Source organism: Lontra canadensis, unplaced genomic scaffold, assembly GCF_010015895.1.
Source record: "Lontra canadensis isolate GAN:19392208 unplaced genomic scaffold, GSC_riverotter_1.0 scaffold93, whole genome shotgun sequence".
Classification (NCBI taxonomy): Eukaryota; Metazoa; Chordata; class Mammalia; order Carnivora; family Mustelidae; genus Lontra; species Lontra canadensis.
This window is the reverse complement of record NW_022631087.1, coordinates 3,388,073-3,404,606: the sequence shown is the minus strand read 5'-3', so window position 1 is coordinate 3,404,606 and position 16,534 is coordinate 3,388,073. Positions and strand designations below refer to the sequence as shown.

The following is a 16,534-nucleotide window of genomic DNA, read 5'->3' as shown; positions in this document are numbered from 1 at the left end:
AATGTAAGTGTTCCAATCACAGCAGTATACAAAGGCTTAACCAACAGCAACAGCAGAGGAAGGATGTGGGAATGTATACATGACCCAATTTGTGTGTCTTTGGTTGTGGAGGGTCTGTGGATTGAATATGGAATAAAATTAATAAACCCAGATGTTTATGGATACTGTTTAAAGTTATAAGGGTGATAACTTCAAGGATTAAAAACAGACTATAAACCTTCCAAGCCATTAGAAGAAAGGAAGGGGCAAAAAAAGAAACCTCACAAATAAAAGAGAGAGGGTCAGAAGGACGAGAGGATGTAGAAGAACAAAGAAGGGAGGGAAGAAGAAAAAGGAGGAGATTACATAGCAAAACAATAGAAAACAAAATAAACGTTTTATTTTAAAAAATAAGATGATGGATTTTAGGTCAAATATATCCAATAGAGCATTAATGTAAACTGTTTTTCTGCAAAAATGAAGATGTCCAATAAGGGAAAAGTGCAAGTTGCAGAGCAATAACTTTATATGACCCATTTTGGATCAAATAACTGACTATACTATAACCACATCCACATATATGCTTCCTTAATAGAAATTTCTGGAAACCCTCCAAAGAGGGTTTAGGGATTAGCTTTGGGGTACTGTGCTTGAAGGATGGGTGGTAGGAGTAGGGGAGGATTTTATTCTTGTCTTTATACAGAAAACATGTGTTAGGTCTGTGTTTTAAAATGTAACTTAAAATCAAGTAAATAGAATGCAGTATGAGAAATGTCATCATGGCAGAAGGTACAAAGGGCTTTGGGAGGTGACAGGAGGAGGAACTAATTATGCCTGGAGGTGCTGGAAAAGGCTCCTGGGGTGCTGGAAAAGGCTTCAGAAAATAGAGGACCTGTGAGCTGAGCCTTAAAGAATGACCACCATTTTTTGAGTACAGATCAAGCAGACAAGGCAGAGGCTGCAGAGACAGAAAAATAAGAATATTTTTCACAAATGAGGAATTTTCCTGGGGTGGTGGGAGCATAGCACATGTGGGTCAGAGCTGGGGTCTGCTTCTTCCTGGGCCTGAATGCATGCTAATTAACAAGCCCTAAAAGGTCTCGAAAGAAAGCCTTAGAAAGAAGAGGCCACTTCCGTGGAGAGGTGGAGGCTGGCCATCCACTGAGCTCTGGCAGGAGGGCCAGCACGCAGAGGTGGGTTCTCAAGGCCTCCCTGCACCCCTGGCTGTACCACCCTGCCACCCCAGGAGCACATAGGGGGACACAGCAGTTTCTGAAGGGAAGGCAAGAAGAGGTGATGTATTTTTTTTTCCTGATTTCAAATCAAGCCATGTGCATGCTCCACAGAGTTCAGAATATGGACTTGGGGACTGAAGCCCCCAGCAAGGACCACCCCCCAACTCCAGGTCAGACTCAGTGAGACTTCAGGAAGAAGAGGGGAAGTTCTGGAGGAGACAGAAAAGGACACAGCCATGTCCATGAGAAACCAAATATTAAGGAGGGGCTTATCCCACTAGTGCGTCAACCCCAAGCTCGCACTCCATCACCATTTTGCCTTTCCCTGCAATCTGAGCACATATCTTCCCCATTCTGCCACCTCCCCTTTCCTGGTAGTCCAGTAGGCTGGTAGGTAGTCCTTGAAATGAAGGTCAAGTGGCCTCTGTCTTAAAGTTAGAACCTTCCTTGGTACCCTTCCCTGATAATCTGTAACTTTTCACTCCTTGCCTTCCTGGGAGCACCTGACCCTCTTCTGCTTGCCAAAGCTCCCACCTGATGAAGGGATGTGGGACAGGTAGCGGATCCTCCCCTCCAAATTCCTGCTTGACATGCTAGGGACAGTGCAGAGAGTGAATCTAGGACACTGGGAACAGGAAGGGGCTTGCTAGTGCAGGAACATGGTGAAACTGCTGCTCCCTTTGTGAGTGGCTGGAATCCAAATAAGGGCATAACAGCTGGCCTGAACCCATCTGAGCCCCAGGAATCCAGGAAGCCCAGAGCAGTGAGAAGGGGGTCAGAGAGGAGGTTGGTATGGGGGGAACGCCAGACAGTCAGCTCCCTCATCAACCTGCTCAGTGACCTTGGGCAAATGACAGCCACCAAGTTCAAGTTTTCTCCACTACAAAAAAAAGAGCTAAGAACAGTTGGAACTCAATAAAAGGTAGCTGCTATAATGTTTGTTATTTAGGAAACAGAGAATGCAGGTATGGATCCCAATTCCTATTTGTGCCTTGCCAGGGAGATACCCTGAAACAAGCTCAGAACCAGGTGGCCCCCAGGCCTTTAGGTGGGAGAAGACACCAGAGCAAGAGTCACTGGGCAGGGTGAATGGCTTCCTGTATATTAGCTGTAAATTTGCTCCAGTCCTCATGATGCCCCTTGACATGGAAATCATTGTTCCTATTTTACAGATGCATCAACTGAGACTCAGACCAGCTGTCACCCCGTCACCCAGCTATTAGGTGGCAGAGCGGGGATTTGAACCAGGTGACCCAGAGGTCATTCACTTTCTACCCCTTGCTGTCCCTCATCCTAACACCCAACAAGGGTGCCTTTGTCACTTCCCCAGACTAGACCTTTCAGCTGCCCAATCTTAGCAGAGACCCTCCCTTCCCTAACCCATGTCTCTGATCTTCTGTCTCCAGCCCCACCAACCCCAGCCCTACCAAAAGCTAGAGAAGGAAAGAAAACCATTTTTTAGTGCCTATTATTTGCTAGGTTTTTCTACCACTAACCCTAAATGAGGTATTATTATTCTCACTTTACAGTTAAGGGAATTGAGGCTTGCCCAAGGTCCCAGCTCTAACACAAGGAAAAACAAAGACTGGAAGCTGGCTTTGCTCACTCCCAGACCATTATCTGAGGCTGCCTTTAATGGGACATGAGCCCAGGTGCTTTGTCTGCTGAGGACTGCCTCAGGATACGTAAAGGACTGAAAATATAGAGGCAAAGCCCAGCATGGAAGCAAAGGGAGGTTTCCATCCAGTGAGTAAATTGGGAAGCAAGCATGGTTATACAGTCCCCCAGTGGTGAGCTGGGGAGGAATGGGGGCAATGAGGGATAGGCCTCTGCCTGAGGGCCAGGTATAAAAATTCTCTGAAAAACTGGGTACAGAGACTTAGAGATAAAACATGGGCTACCATCCAAGCCTCAGGATTTAGAAGTTGTTTTCCAAATTCCTATCAGAAATCCCATAATTAAACAGGATTGAAAGCAGGTCATTACACTCAAAGCAGCAGACAGTGGGGATCAAGAGTTTTTAGGCTGCCCAGAGCTAGCTAACAAAGAGAAAAATATTTCTCTTTCCCCAAATGCTAACCAAGTAACATTTCCCCAGGACAAGACTTCCTGCCACTGAAAAAAAAAAAAACAAACATATATATATATATATATACACACACCAATTCTGAATCAGGACACAGCTGAAGTCAAATATCCATCTAGCCATCAGACCCATCAGACCCTGAGGCATAGGACAAGGACAAGACACTAGGCTGAGAAGTTAGGGATAGGGGTTTTATGTTCACATGTGCCACAGCTCACGGAGTTACTTACTGGCTCCACTGATCCTCAGTTTCTTCATCTGTAAAATGGCCAACATGGAAGTGCTATTGAAGGCTCCACCAGATGTTCTGATGGCTAGAGGTGTACAAATATATGCAAGTATTTACTCAGTTTCAGTGAGTAAATATTTATTGAGTGCTATATCATGCCCTCTGACAGTCACTGGGATATAAAGAGGTGAACGAGACACATTATTTTTATCCTGGGGGTGCCCTAAAGCCTCATGGAGCGGGTACATAAGAAAGGAGCAAAAGCAGTTTGTTATGGAACTATGATTGTTCTGAGTGCTGTGAAGGTGAATCACGGATGGACTGACTGATTCAAGGAATCCTTGAAAAGATGCCATTTTCCTGAGATGATAATAATGAAAATCACAATAGCTGTTACTTATATATTATTAAGATGGGCTGGCACTGTTCAGAGACCTAGAAGGTTAGTTAGGATTAACATCAACTAACCTGGAGAGAGAATTCCAGGCGTGTGGAATGGCATGGGCAGAAGGTCTCAGAGAAGAGGAATATGGTGGGTTAGAGGGCTGAAGGGCTGGAGAAGAGATATACAGGATGAGATCAGAGAGGAGGGACCTTGCAAGGTCTTATAAAACCTAGAAGGCAGGGGAGCGATGAGATTAGAGAGTAGTTAGGAAGCTATTACAGTGGGCCAGTCAAGAGACAAAGGGGACTGGGACTGGTGGTAGCAACAGAAAGGAAGAGAAATAGGATGGATACAAGATATATTCCTATGGTAGACTTAATAGGTCTTCATGCTTGACCTGTGCCAAGGATAACACCCAGCCTTCTGGCCTGGGTACCTGATGGGATACTAGCACCAGTTCCTGAGTTGGGGAAAGCTGGAGGAGGCCAGGGATGATGGGGGAAAATCCCAGTTTGGTAACAGCGTGGTCTGAGAATCAGAATCCCTTTGCTCTAGTTCTGGCTCTGCCGGTGTTTACTTACATGATCCTGAGTAAGTCACTTCACAATATCAAAGTCATATGTAGCAATTGGACTAGATTACCTGCAACTGTCTTTTCCAGCGCTAACATTTCGTGGTTTTACAGCAGGTGTTTCAAATGGGTAGCTTAGGGGCTAGATTCAGGTCACAGGAGTGTTTTTGGGGGGGCCCACAAAGAGTTTAATCATGGGTAAACACCCACCACAATCCAGATTTCTGGCTTTTCTTGAAAAGAAAAAAAAAGTAAGAAAAAGATCCACAACACTGGGTCTGAATCAGATCCCCATGTGGTGACAGGGAGCCAGAGTTGACTGGTAGTTACCACTTCGGAGAGACTGGGCTCTGCCTCTCATCCAGTGCCCAAAAGTCCCATCGCACTCACTCAAATGCATAGTCTGCTTGAGGACTCAGAGTGCAGGGATCATAATTCAGTGAATCAAAGTGTAGGAAAGTTGTTTGTAAAGTGCCATATGCTATGAAGAGTGAGTCTTAATGGCTATATTTAAAGATGATGTGCTTCTTTTTGAAAAATGCTTGATGATGATGGAAGGCAGCAACATTAATAAACTCTTTTTTAAGTTTATTTATCTATTTATTTATTTAAGAAAGATAGGGAGAAAGAGCATGAGCAGAGAGTGGGAGAAGCAGACTCCCTGCTGGGCAGGGAGCCTGATGCAGGGCTTGATCCCAGGACACTGAAATCATGACCTGAGCCGGCAGATGCTTAACCAACTGAGCCACCTGGTGCCCAATAAACTCTTTCAATAGAAACTAACAGAATATTCACCTCCAAGTAGTTAAGAGAAAAAGGAAATTCATTGGTCCTTGTATCTCAGAGGCCCAGGAGTAATGGCTTCAGGTACAGCTGGATCCAGGGCTAGAAATGATGTCACAAGGATCCTGTCACTTTTTCTTCTCTCTGCTCTACTTATCCCTGCATCAGGGAAAACAAGGAGTCCTCTGCCAGGCCTAAATGTGTTCCAAAAAAAAAAAAGGGGGGGGGGTGGAGGAGATACCATTTTGATACCATATTTCAAAACTTCATAGAAGGGCTCTGATGGTCTTAAGTCATGTGTCCACCACTGGATCAATTATTATGCCCAGGTACATGCAACATTCTAATTAACCCACTGTTGTGAGGAAATCTACCTTCATGATTGATGCTCCATTAGGATCATATGGGGTGGGAAAGGGGTTGTTTTCCTTAAAAATGAATAATAGCTACCCAAAAGCCACTATGGAGAAGGACATTGTTATGAATTGAATTGTGTCCTCCCAAAAAGATATGTTGAAGTTCTAACCCCCAGTACCTGAGAATGTGACTTTATTTAGAAATAGGGTCATTGCAGATGTAATTAATTAAGATGAGGTCATACTGGAGTAGGGTGGGCCCCTAATCCAATATGACTGGTGTTATTATAAGATGCCCATGTGAACGCAGAGAAATGTCACCATCTGGTGACAAAGACAAAAAGCTTGGAGTGATGTAGCTGCAAGCTAAGAACACCCAAGATTGCTGACAAACCACCAGAAGCTAGGAGGAGGAAGAAAGGATTCCCCTACGGCTTTCAGAGGGAACATGACCCTGACAATACCTTGATTTCAGAATTCTAGCCTCCAGAACTATGAGACCATAAGTTTTTGATCTTTTAAGCCACCCAATCTATTATAGCAGCACTAGGAACCTAATATAGTAATTTGAAGCAGAAGAAATGACTTCAGTAATGGCTGAAGGGAAAAAAGTATTGCCATAGAAGCCTTGAAAGGAGAACATTCCAAGAAGTAGGGGCTTGGTCAGCGTGATCACCTACCCTAGGATGTGGAAGGTGATAAAGATGGAGAAAAGGTGAATCAGCAACACCCACTGCACTAGTTCTCTCTCCAATAGAGGCAGAGCAGGACCATATATTATTGGTGTGAACATGAATTATTCCATTGGCATGACTGAGACAAGTTCACTTTTCATCACCACTTAGTATGAGTCACCATTCTGGAATTTTATTGACTCAGCTTCTTGCTCTCCTGTAATAGCCTGCCCCCCTTATATCTGCTTGTCTGGTCTTGTATGGATGACCTTCCAGTATTTGGAGGAAAGACCCTAATATAGACATTTTTCAAGAGCTTGGCTCTGCTAGGAAAAATGGCATCAACTCCTTCAGGTCCCTGGTGCAAGTGTCTATTCTTAGCAGAATGTGTAATAGCCTCATCAAGACACCTCCCAAGGGCATGTTTGCTGAATGATAACATAAGAGGACCACAGGAGAGTTCTACTTAGCCGTCTCCAACAGGTTTCCTCCTTTGCCTCTGGAAGGGCACATGCCTGACCTGCAGCCAGGCTTCTACTCTATTGATAGAGAAATAGCATCATCCGGAATATGTCTTCTGAATGGTCAGCAAGTGTAAAATAAAAACATTCTTTTCTTTTCTACTGAAACCCTTGTTTGTATTCAGGGATGTCAAGCTACTTAACTCCAGTCTAAGTGTTGGGGTTAATAAAGATCAGACACAGTCTAAAGAGATAATAAACATGAAAGCCTGGCACCCTCTAGGTGCTCAATAATGTTACTTCCCTTCTTACCTGGCTTCCAAGACCTGCCACCCTAGAGGGGGATGAGTCACCCCATATCTCATGCCTGGGGTATGGTGGTCACCTCCAGGTTGATCTCCCTGCTTCTTCCCTTGCCTCTTCCCCACAGTCTATTTATTCTCAATACAGCACCTCCTTTCAAAGTATGAAGCAGATGTCACTCCTCTGCTTGAGTTCCTCAAAAGATGCCTCATCTGACTCACAGCAAAACCCTGGAAGTCCTGTAAGTCTCTACAGAGTTTCTCAGTCTCAACATTATTGGTATTTGGGGCAGGATAATTCTTTTTTTAGGGGAGAGGGGAGCTTTCTCATGCATTGTAGGGTATTTAGCAGAATGTGGGCCTTTATTCACTAGATGCCAGTAGCTCTACCTCTCCAAAATTGTGACAATCAAAAATGTTTCCAGACATTGCCACAGACCCCCCAGGGCTCAGTATCATCCCTGATTGAGAACCACCATTCCACACATCTGTAACCCATCTGACCTTGTCTCTTACACCTTCTCCTTCCTATTCCACCAAGCTACATTGGCCTTCTTGCTATTCCTTGAACCATCTGACAGGCTCCCACTCCAGAACCTTCATATCAGCTGTCTATGGGATGCTCTTACCCCAGACTGATTTCCCCAGACTCTTTCCCCAATTTCACATGACTAATTCTCTTATCTCTTTCAAATATTTGTTTAAACATCACTGTCTCAATGTGACTTCTCAACAACTATGTTGTATTAACTACCACATGATCTCAGGACTCTCTATCCCCTTCACCCTGCTGTTTTTTCCATACTACTTACCACTTTCTAGTACTTCATATTTTTTTATTATGTTTATCATTTTTGTGTAACTCCCTCCAGTAGAATATAACTTCCATGAAGGTAGGGGCTTTTGCTACATTCACTTGTCTTGACTCCTTAGAACAGTTCCTGGCACATAGGAGGTGTTCAATAAATATTTGTTGAATAAAGCGATGGGCCACTGAGAAAGGTGAACTGAGTCAGCAACTGTGGTAGGAAAAGGGTAGTCTACCCAGTCAGGCAGAGATGAACTTCAGTCTTGCGCTGGCCACCTACTAGTTGGGTAACCACGGTCGAACACCTTAGCTTCTGTGTCTTGGTTTTCTCATACGAAAAATGAGATGATATTTAAATCCCATGGCTACTGGGAAGATCAGAGGTTGTACAGTTGAAAGCCTTTAGGACAAGTCCAGGCACATAGTCGATGCTCAATTACTGTTAAGATTATTATGACAAAAATGTAAGTGAAAGATGGAAAAGACTGCATTGTGCTGAGCCCTACAGGGTGAGTAGAATTTAGTGAGTGAAGATGTGTGGAGAAGGGGTGGAACCATATTTGCTGAGGTTCACCACTTTCTTCTAGAAATGGAAGGAGTTATTTTGTGCAGCTTACATGTCTGGAACTGGGACTTTTTTTTTTCACTTATTTTTTTAAAACACAATTAGTTAAAATATAGCATACATTAGTTTCAGATGTAGACTTCAATAATTCATCAGTTGCATATAACACCTAGTGTTCATTATGCATGTTAGTGATAGCGTGGATATATGGAAGGAATCTGAAGAGAGGAAAATTAAGTTTGGAAACCCTTCAATTCTTCAGTTGGTTTTGAACTATACCATGAGCCAAAAGAGAGCAATGAATGGAGTTGGATTTGTAATTTGGACATTGAAATGCACAAATCTGAATAAATAGGGAAATTTGAATCCAAAAGGGTGAAAGCCATCTAGCAAGTTGAGTAGAAAGGACAGCCTTCTGAAACAGAGCCAACCGTGACCTAAAGAGGCTTTATTGGGCAAAACAGGTAAACGAATTGACCAGTCTATCCAAGCATTGCTGTAAGAGTGCCATCAGCCAGATTCCAGCCCATTCAACAAGATGTATTGAATTGAAACACACAATGAGCTGGGTGCTGGGAGGAAAGAGAAAAAAGTAAAACATGTCCTCTGTCCTTATGAAGTTTACAATCTGGTGGGGAAGACAAATAAGAAAACAACACATTCTACTATCACATAGAATTAAAAAGAGGTGCAAGAATTCCAGCAGAGGCAAATTGCTACAGGAACATAGGGAGGGAGTGAACAATTCTGCTGTGAAGTATTAAAGAAGACTGCATGAACAAGGTTGCATTTGAGTTGGAGCCACAGAAAAGCAAGAGAAATATCTGAGGACTTGACTAGGATGAGAGATTTGTCCAAGGAACCACAGGAAACTGTGGTTTAGAAGTAAGTTATCGTAATACCTCCCTTCAAATATAGAACTCAAGGGTCATGTTTTCATTCATTCAATTACAGAATATTTACTGAACCTCTCTTATGTGTAAGCATTGAGGTGCTAAGGATATGGTGGTGAATGAAACAGACTAGGGAGCTTATATTCTAACAGAGGAGACAGAAAAGAAACATGTGGACAAATGAACAAAATAATTTCAGAGAGAATAAGCTTCAAGAAGACTACTGTGGAGGCTTAATTCTTCTCCCAAGCTCTCCAAGTAGAATTTTGGTAAGAGTGAGGCAAGAAGCTCTGAATATTCCAAAAATTTTCCTCCTCCTGGAGACACAAATAAAAAGAAAACATTCTTTGGCCTATCTCACAAAAGACTAGGTAGGAAGATAGGATTGCCTGGGGAGAGTGTAGAGGACTCATGATCACATCTAAAGCTGCCAGCATTAAGATTCCAGATAAAGAAAGACAAACCAGCAAAGATCAAGGCCAGTGTGGGAGAAGAAAATCCAGGAGAGTATCCTATCATGCAAGTCAAGAGTTCAAAGCATTTTCATGGAGGAGGACATGGCCCCTGAGTCAAAAATGCTTTAGAGGGAAGAAGGAAGAAGAAAGAGAAGGTATTTGGAAGACATTGATGATCTTAGAATAGCTCTTTCAGTGAAGCAGTAGGGACAGAGATGTCTTAGAGCTCACTGTCTTGCCTGGGCTAATTGTTAAAGGATCTCTTCTGGGCATGGCATGGGTATCATATGGGACCTGACACCCCACACTTTGAGAGATTTTGGAATAGACAGGAAATGTCTAGATAGGGGAAGGGGCTCTGGACGTCCCCAGTGAGTCTGTGCTAGACTGGACGAGCCACAAAGGCCTGGACACCCCAGACATTTCCCCTACTTCATCACTACCCTACCTTCCATTCTAGGTGCAAATTCCTGTTGGAACACAGCCTTGAGTCTCCTCAGCTCAGGCTGATGTCCGAAGATGCCTGTCCAATTGCCAAAGTAAACCCTCACTCCAACCACACCTCTTTTCAACTCCTGGGAACCTCCTGCTTTCCTCTGAGGACTCGCCTTCTTTATGACACTAGAGCAGAATTGAGCTCTTAGTCATTCCCCTAACCATGGTTTACATCTCCTTGACTTTGACCATACTGTGTCTTCTGCAAGTTATGTGTATGGATATGTGCGTGTCCATAGATGCACACACATGCAAAACACTTCTGCAACTTTCTCTTCACTCAACAGATTTTATGTCACTTTTTAAAATTTTATTTTATTTTTTTCAGTGTTCTAAGATTCATAGTTTATGTACCCTCAGTGCTCCATGCAATACGTGCCCTCCTCAATACCTAGCAGGATCTTATGTCATTTTGATACAACTGTGAACCCCTCCTTCTAATGGTTTCAAAATATTCTTTGGTGTGTTTGGACCACAGTTTATTCAACCATTCTGTTACCAAGAAGCCTCCCAAATCTTCTGTGAACAAGGGTACATCCTAGAATGTATATCTTACATACCAGTACATTTGGAAGTTTCTTATTCTCCTGGCACACTTCTACTCATTGTTCAAAAGTCACTTCAAAGATCTCTGCCTCTGAAAAGAGCATCATTGATGACCCAGAAAGAGTGAACCCCTGCTCCTGTATCCTCTAGTCCTGTATGCTTACAACTCTGCCATAGCGTTTTCAGGAGTGTGTTGAAATTTCTAGTAAGTGTATTCGACAGGAAGCTACTTGAGCACTGGGACAGTGCTATTTATCTCTGAATCCTCTGAGACTAGTACAATGCCTACTACAAGATATGTGTCTGATAAATATCTTATTGAATTAAATTGCAAGGAATTTGGGCTTTTGAAATCAGACTAGCTGGAGTTTGAATCACCATGGTTCTATCATTTAATAACTGTGTCACTTAGCCTCTGAGCTTGTTTTCTCATCTGTATAAAGGGGAAAAATAATCCTTTACTGTGTATAGTTGATGGAAGGATAAAATGAGATCATGTAACACTCAGCCTGGCATATGGGTGGTGTCAAAAAATGGATGCTATGATTGTCCTTGAAGAAGGACAGATTGAGACTGAGTTGGCACTGGGCTCTTTCCACACACCTTCAGGCTTTGCAGATAGGGAAACTCCCTAAAACAAGCTGACATTTCCCAGACAAATGCCCAGATAAATCTTGCCAGGTGCCAAGCTGTCTGGGACCTATTGCCTCTACCCATTCTCTAAGTACCAAATCACTAAATCTCTAGGTGGAGATGACTGGTTTCCACTCCCCTTGATCGACAAGCATTGTGGGCATTCTCCAAAACTTCTCTCTAAGCCAACACACTATGCTATGAAGGTGGAAGCCTTGATGAGAGGCAATCAATATTGCTTTTGATACTATCAAGATGCAACTGGGGCAAGAGCTGGGGAGGGAGTGTAAATTTTTCTGGTGTCATCTAAGACTCCTGCAAGTATCGATCCAGGTGAGGCTCTTTCCCTTTTTCTTTCCCTGTTTCATTCCATATTTTCCTCAGAGTCTAGTCTGGGGGCATAAGAATGTCCTGGATTACTAATAAGGATTGATCACATAATGGCACTTTGGATTAGAGCTGAAGAACAGCTTGGGGACAAATGTTTCCTTCTGCTGGACAATCCACCTGGGTCCTCATGGTACAGCAAGATCAGGTTACCTGGACACTGATTCAGTTTCTGGTCCTTCGTGGGACTTCTAGGGCAGAGGAAATTTCTGCCCCCCTCACTTGATCCTTGTCTGTGGTCTTGCTTCTGCCCTCATCACTTGGTGAAACCCCCATCACAAACCCCCCTGCAGAGAACATCGTAGGCACCTGTTCCCGGCTCTTCCCAGTGGGGCACTCAGCAAAAGGGTGCTTTCAGAGAAAAACTAAATGTTGTGCTAGGTGAAGGTTTCTTGGTGTTTTGTCAGGTCTGGAAACTCTATGACAAGGCCTGCATATAATTTCTTGATAAAGAAACCAACCAGCAAGATACTCTTTTCCACTAAGTACCCCGCTGGGCCAGGCCCTAAACAGATTTCTCCAGCCCGTTTGGACTCCAGCAAACCTGGAGTTCTCTTGGGACATTGCAGGGTTTTGTTTACATGTTTGTTTGTTTTCCTTTGCCCACAGTCTTTGGTGCAACCATATTTTTAAAATTTCTTACCTGAGATGGGAGGTCAGAATAGAGGAAAGGTAGCCTTAGGAGTCAGAGAGACCTGTGTTCATAGTAGGATCTACTCCCTAAAGCTTATGTGACAGTTGAGATAATATATATGAAGCACCTATGAGTTGGGTTCCTGGCACCCAGGGAGGTCTCTGTCCAAGCTGGGGATGGTGTTGCTGCTGATGATGAGAGTGAAACTCTTACTCAGCTATCACTGTTTGTGTATTTACTTATTGATTACCTAGGTTACATACTGCATATACTCATATATGCATACAAATGCCACCATCCTTCTCTTCATGCAGCTAATTTCCACCATCCTAGCCACCCTTGGATAAAAGAGAATGATAAAACCAGAATCATTTTATGACATTGCTGTGACATCTCAAAGGGGTCCAGTAGTTTCATTCCACTCATTGGAATGGCAAAGTCCCTGACCCTGTATCTGTAGTCTCCATCATTTTTCCATTGAACAAATATTTTTTGTGAGTCTCCTGTGTGCCAGGCATTATTCTATCAACTGGAATATGACAGAGAACAATACAAACAAAGTCTGCAGTCATAGTGAGAACATTCTGGTGGGGAAGACAGTTGATAAATATGCAAACCATAGTCTAGTCTTTCTCTTAGGACCACTCTCTTTACGGGAACATCCCTTCACCAGCCCCCCACCCCAAACCCAGCTGCAGAACCATTCCTCAGGGACAGATGGGATGCAGAGCTGACTTCATCAGAGCTCTAGGATACATTTCACAGCTTGGAGAGCTCAATCACTACTGAACCAGAAAGCTGGTATCCTTTTTGCCTCCCCTTTCTCCCTCCCCATCATCCCTGGAGCCAGCCTCTCCCCTCGCCCAGCATCCAAATCCTACTGCCACTGACAGTTTATTTAACCCTGGAATGTGTCCTGAGCTCAAGTGGCATGGTCAGACATGAGCTGTGGCAGGCTTGCTGTGGCTACCTATGGACATTGCATTCAAAAGGGATAAGACTAAAGGCCATTGCTGAAACCCAGAAAAGAGATGGCAAGGATGAGATGATATGGTTCCTGACAGCTTCTGTAAGTTCTGATGGAGCTGTCACATTACCCAGCATCAACCAAGAGAGAGGGCAGTGATAAAATGATCATGACCAGAGCCAGACTGAGATTGGCCCACATGTCCTCACCATCCCTTCCCTGGGTTTCAGCGATAACCTTCCAGCCTTTGGTCTTATCCTCTTCAAACCCAATGTCCATAGGTACTTCCTTCCAAAGCTCACTTTTGATCATGCCACCTTGGCTCAGTACTCATCAGTACTCCTCCATGCCTCAGAATGCTATCCAAACTTCTTGGCACCATCCTGTCTGATTAGGCCCAAGCTCATTTCTCTAGCATCATATCCTCTCTCCTCCACTTACTCAGAGTAAAATCTTCAATCACATTGAACTCCTGGAGCTCAACTTCTTTCTCTCACCACCAAGCTTTTGCATGTGCAATTCCTTCTTTCTAGAACACCCTCACCCCTTGTTCATTTGACTAATCCCACCTCATCCTTGAACTCTCAGCTTAAACATTGCTTCCTCCAGAAAGCTTCCCTGGCTCCCCAAATCCTGAAGAGGTTCACCTGCCAGGATCTACACAGCACCTTGTGCCCCTCTATCATGGTCCTATATCATATTTGCCTGTTGGCTCATCTTCTTTCCCTACTAGATGGGGAACTCCTTAATTCAGGGGAAATCTTTCTTTCCTACATTGTGTCTGGAACGTGGCATTCAGATTCAGTCATTTCATCCATGTGCAATGACAAATCACCCAGTGCTTTGCATCAAAACCCATGGTGGTGAGGGTCCTGTTTGGCCATATTGGGTGAGCAATCCTTGACTCATGCTTCTGGGTCCCTTTCAGGAGGAGAGGACAATGATGAAGGAAAAACCACCTGGCTCATCCCTCTCCTTTTCTAACACAGTGTCCTATGTTTAGAGATCTCTCCTCTCTTCTCTCTCCTTTACCAGCACTCAGCACTCTATAGAGCACCCCCTTTCAGAAACATGACTCCCACTTTGCCAAAGAACATCCCACCTACCCTCAATCTCAAGAGATTTTGTTTGTTTTGCTAAACCTCCTCTACTTCCCTGGAGGAAAAAGGAGTGTTTTTGTTTTGTTTTTTTTTATGTCACCCAACAGGAGATCCACATCAGACTCTCCACGGAAGTCCATTTTCCACATCCTACTTCCACACCATCCAGGCCCACAAAAGGGGCTGGGGGACCAAGCCTAGCCAAGTGATGAAACAGCCAGCCACTTTTCTATGCCCACAGTAGTATCAGGGGCCAACCAGTCTTGACCTGATGGGAGGGGACCCTCTCTACAAAGCTCTCTTTCTCTGGCCATTTCTGCGTTATATAGAATTCCCAGGGAGGGGCCTTGGTCTGGCTCTTCAACCAAGGCCAAAGGGTTCCCCAGACCCCACCCAGTTTCTCAATGTGGGAACCACCCAGCTGGCCGCCTCCCTGGCTCACCAGCTGCAGAAAGAAAAGGGCTCTTGAAAGTGGCTTTGAGTTCCCACGCAGGAAGGTGCCAGCTCGAGACAGCATGGCTTTGTGCTTCCCAGAATCTGTCTTCTTACCAGGCAGAGGGAAATCATGTCCTGTGAAGGCATCAGAAGGCCCTGTGAGGATGAAAGGGATGGTCCTGTCCAACAAACTGGAAACGTACCTGCTTTTAAGGGGAGAAGACTCCTGACCCAAAACATAACTCTGAGAAAGGATCTTCCCAGCCTTCTCCAAGACAACCAAAATTTCTCTCAAACCCCACACACCAGAGTTTCTCTACTTTGGTAACTGTTCATTCAGAAAATAGCCTCAAACTAAAAAATACCATACATCTTAATTTTATCCCTAATCTACATATATTTAAAGATAGAGATAGAGATCCTCATAGATGGGCAAGATACTGTGTATAATAGGGTTTTTGAAGACCTTTTTTCATAAGTGCAGCTCCTCAAGAGTCTACAGATCGCACTTTGCCTTCAGCCACTAGAAGACACAGGCTATGGTAAATGGGAGAATAAAGGCAAAGGAGAGTAGAAAATCCTAGACATTTGTTTGGACCTTCATCATCATTACTTTTCTCTGTATAAACTGCTGCTCTCTAGAATTCTAGGCTCAAAGCCTCAGACAGTTCCCAATTTTTAAAGACTCATGAACATTTAGAACTTGTAAGGAACACACAAGATCATCCAGTCCACCAAACTGATGATTCATGGTCCACCATATGTGTTTGAATGTATGTGTGGGAGTGGGGGTGCAAGGTGTGTGAGAGTAAGTATGTGTGAGTGAATATGTCAATGTGTGTATGGGTAAGAGGATGTTTGTTTTTGTAGGGAATTGAAAGAAGACCTAGTGAGGATCTCCAACATCATAACCAACACCCCCAAGAACCTCTGTAAATTTAAAAAAAAAAAAACTTTCAAAAACAATGGAGCAAATTCAGGCTAATTTAACCTCATCACTCTGCAAATGTGGAAACTGTGACCTGCTGAAGAAAGGGATGTGCTAAATAGTTTTAAGTTTTCAAGGCTAGAAACCAGGTCTCCTGGCTTCCACCTGGTCCACCATGCTTTGCTCCATTACCACCAGAATTACTCCATTATTCTTGAACATCTATAGCGTTCATATAAGAGGTATGCTTTCCAGGTTCATCTTTTAGAAAGTGTGCCCACTCACTTATGCCCTCCTACTCCCCACTCCCTACACTTATCTCATTGCTCCAAATATTTAGCTCATTATTCATTATAGAATTAACACATACTCAGTTGTATAAAATTCAATCTCCACATTGTATGAAGTACACACAAACACACACACAGAGACACACACACACACATTCTGCAGGAGTAGTTCTCTTGCACAGCATGCTTTCTGGCAAGACTGATTGGTCTCCGGGAAAGCAGCTGAACCAAGATGGGCCAGTCAGGGTTCTTCCCTGAGAGTACTGACAATAGAATAGAAAAAGAGAGTCATCCCTTTCTGCTCTGTGCTGTGAAACTTGTGTTAAGTGTCAGTCTA

At 43.7% G+C, this 16,534-nt stretch overlaps 1 protein-coding gene across 2 annotated transcripts in view; it reads left to right on the top strand.

The window, feature by feature from the left end:
- The window catches only part of SYN3 (synapsin III), a 449,127-nt gene that overhangs the window by 303,178 nt on the left and 129,415 nt on the right, over positions 1–16,534 (top strand). The gene's annotated exons all lie outside the window — the stretch shown is intronic.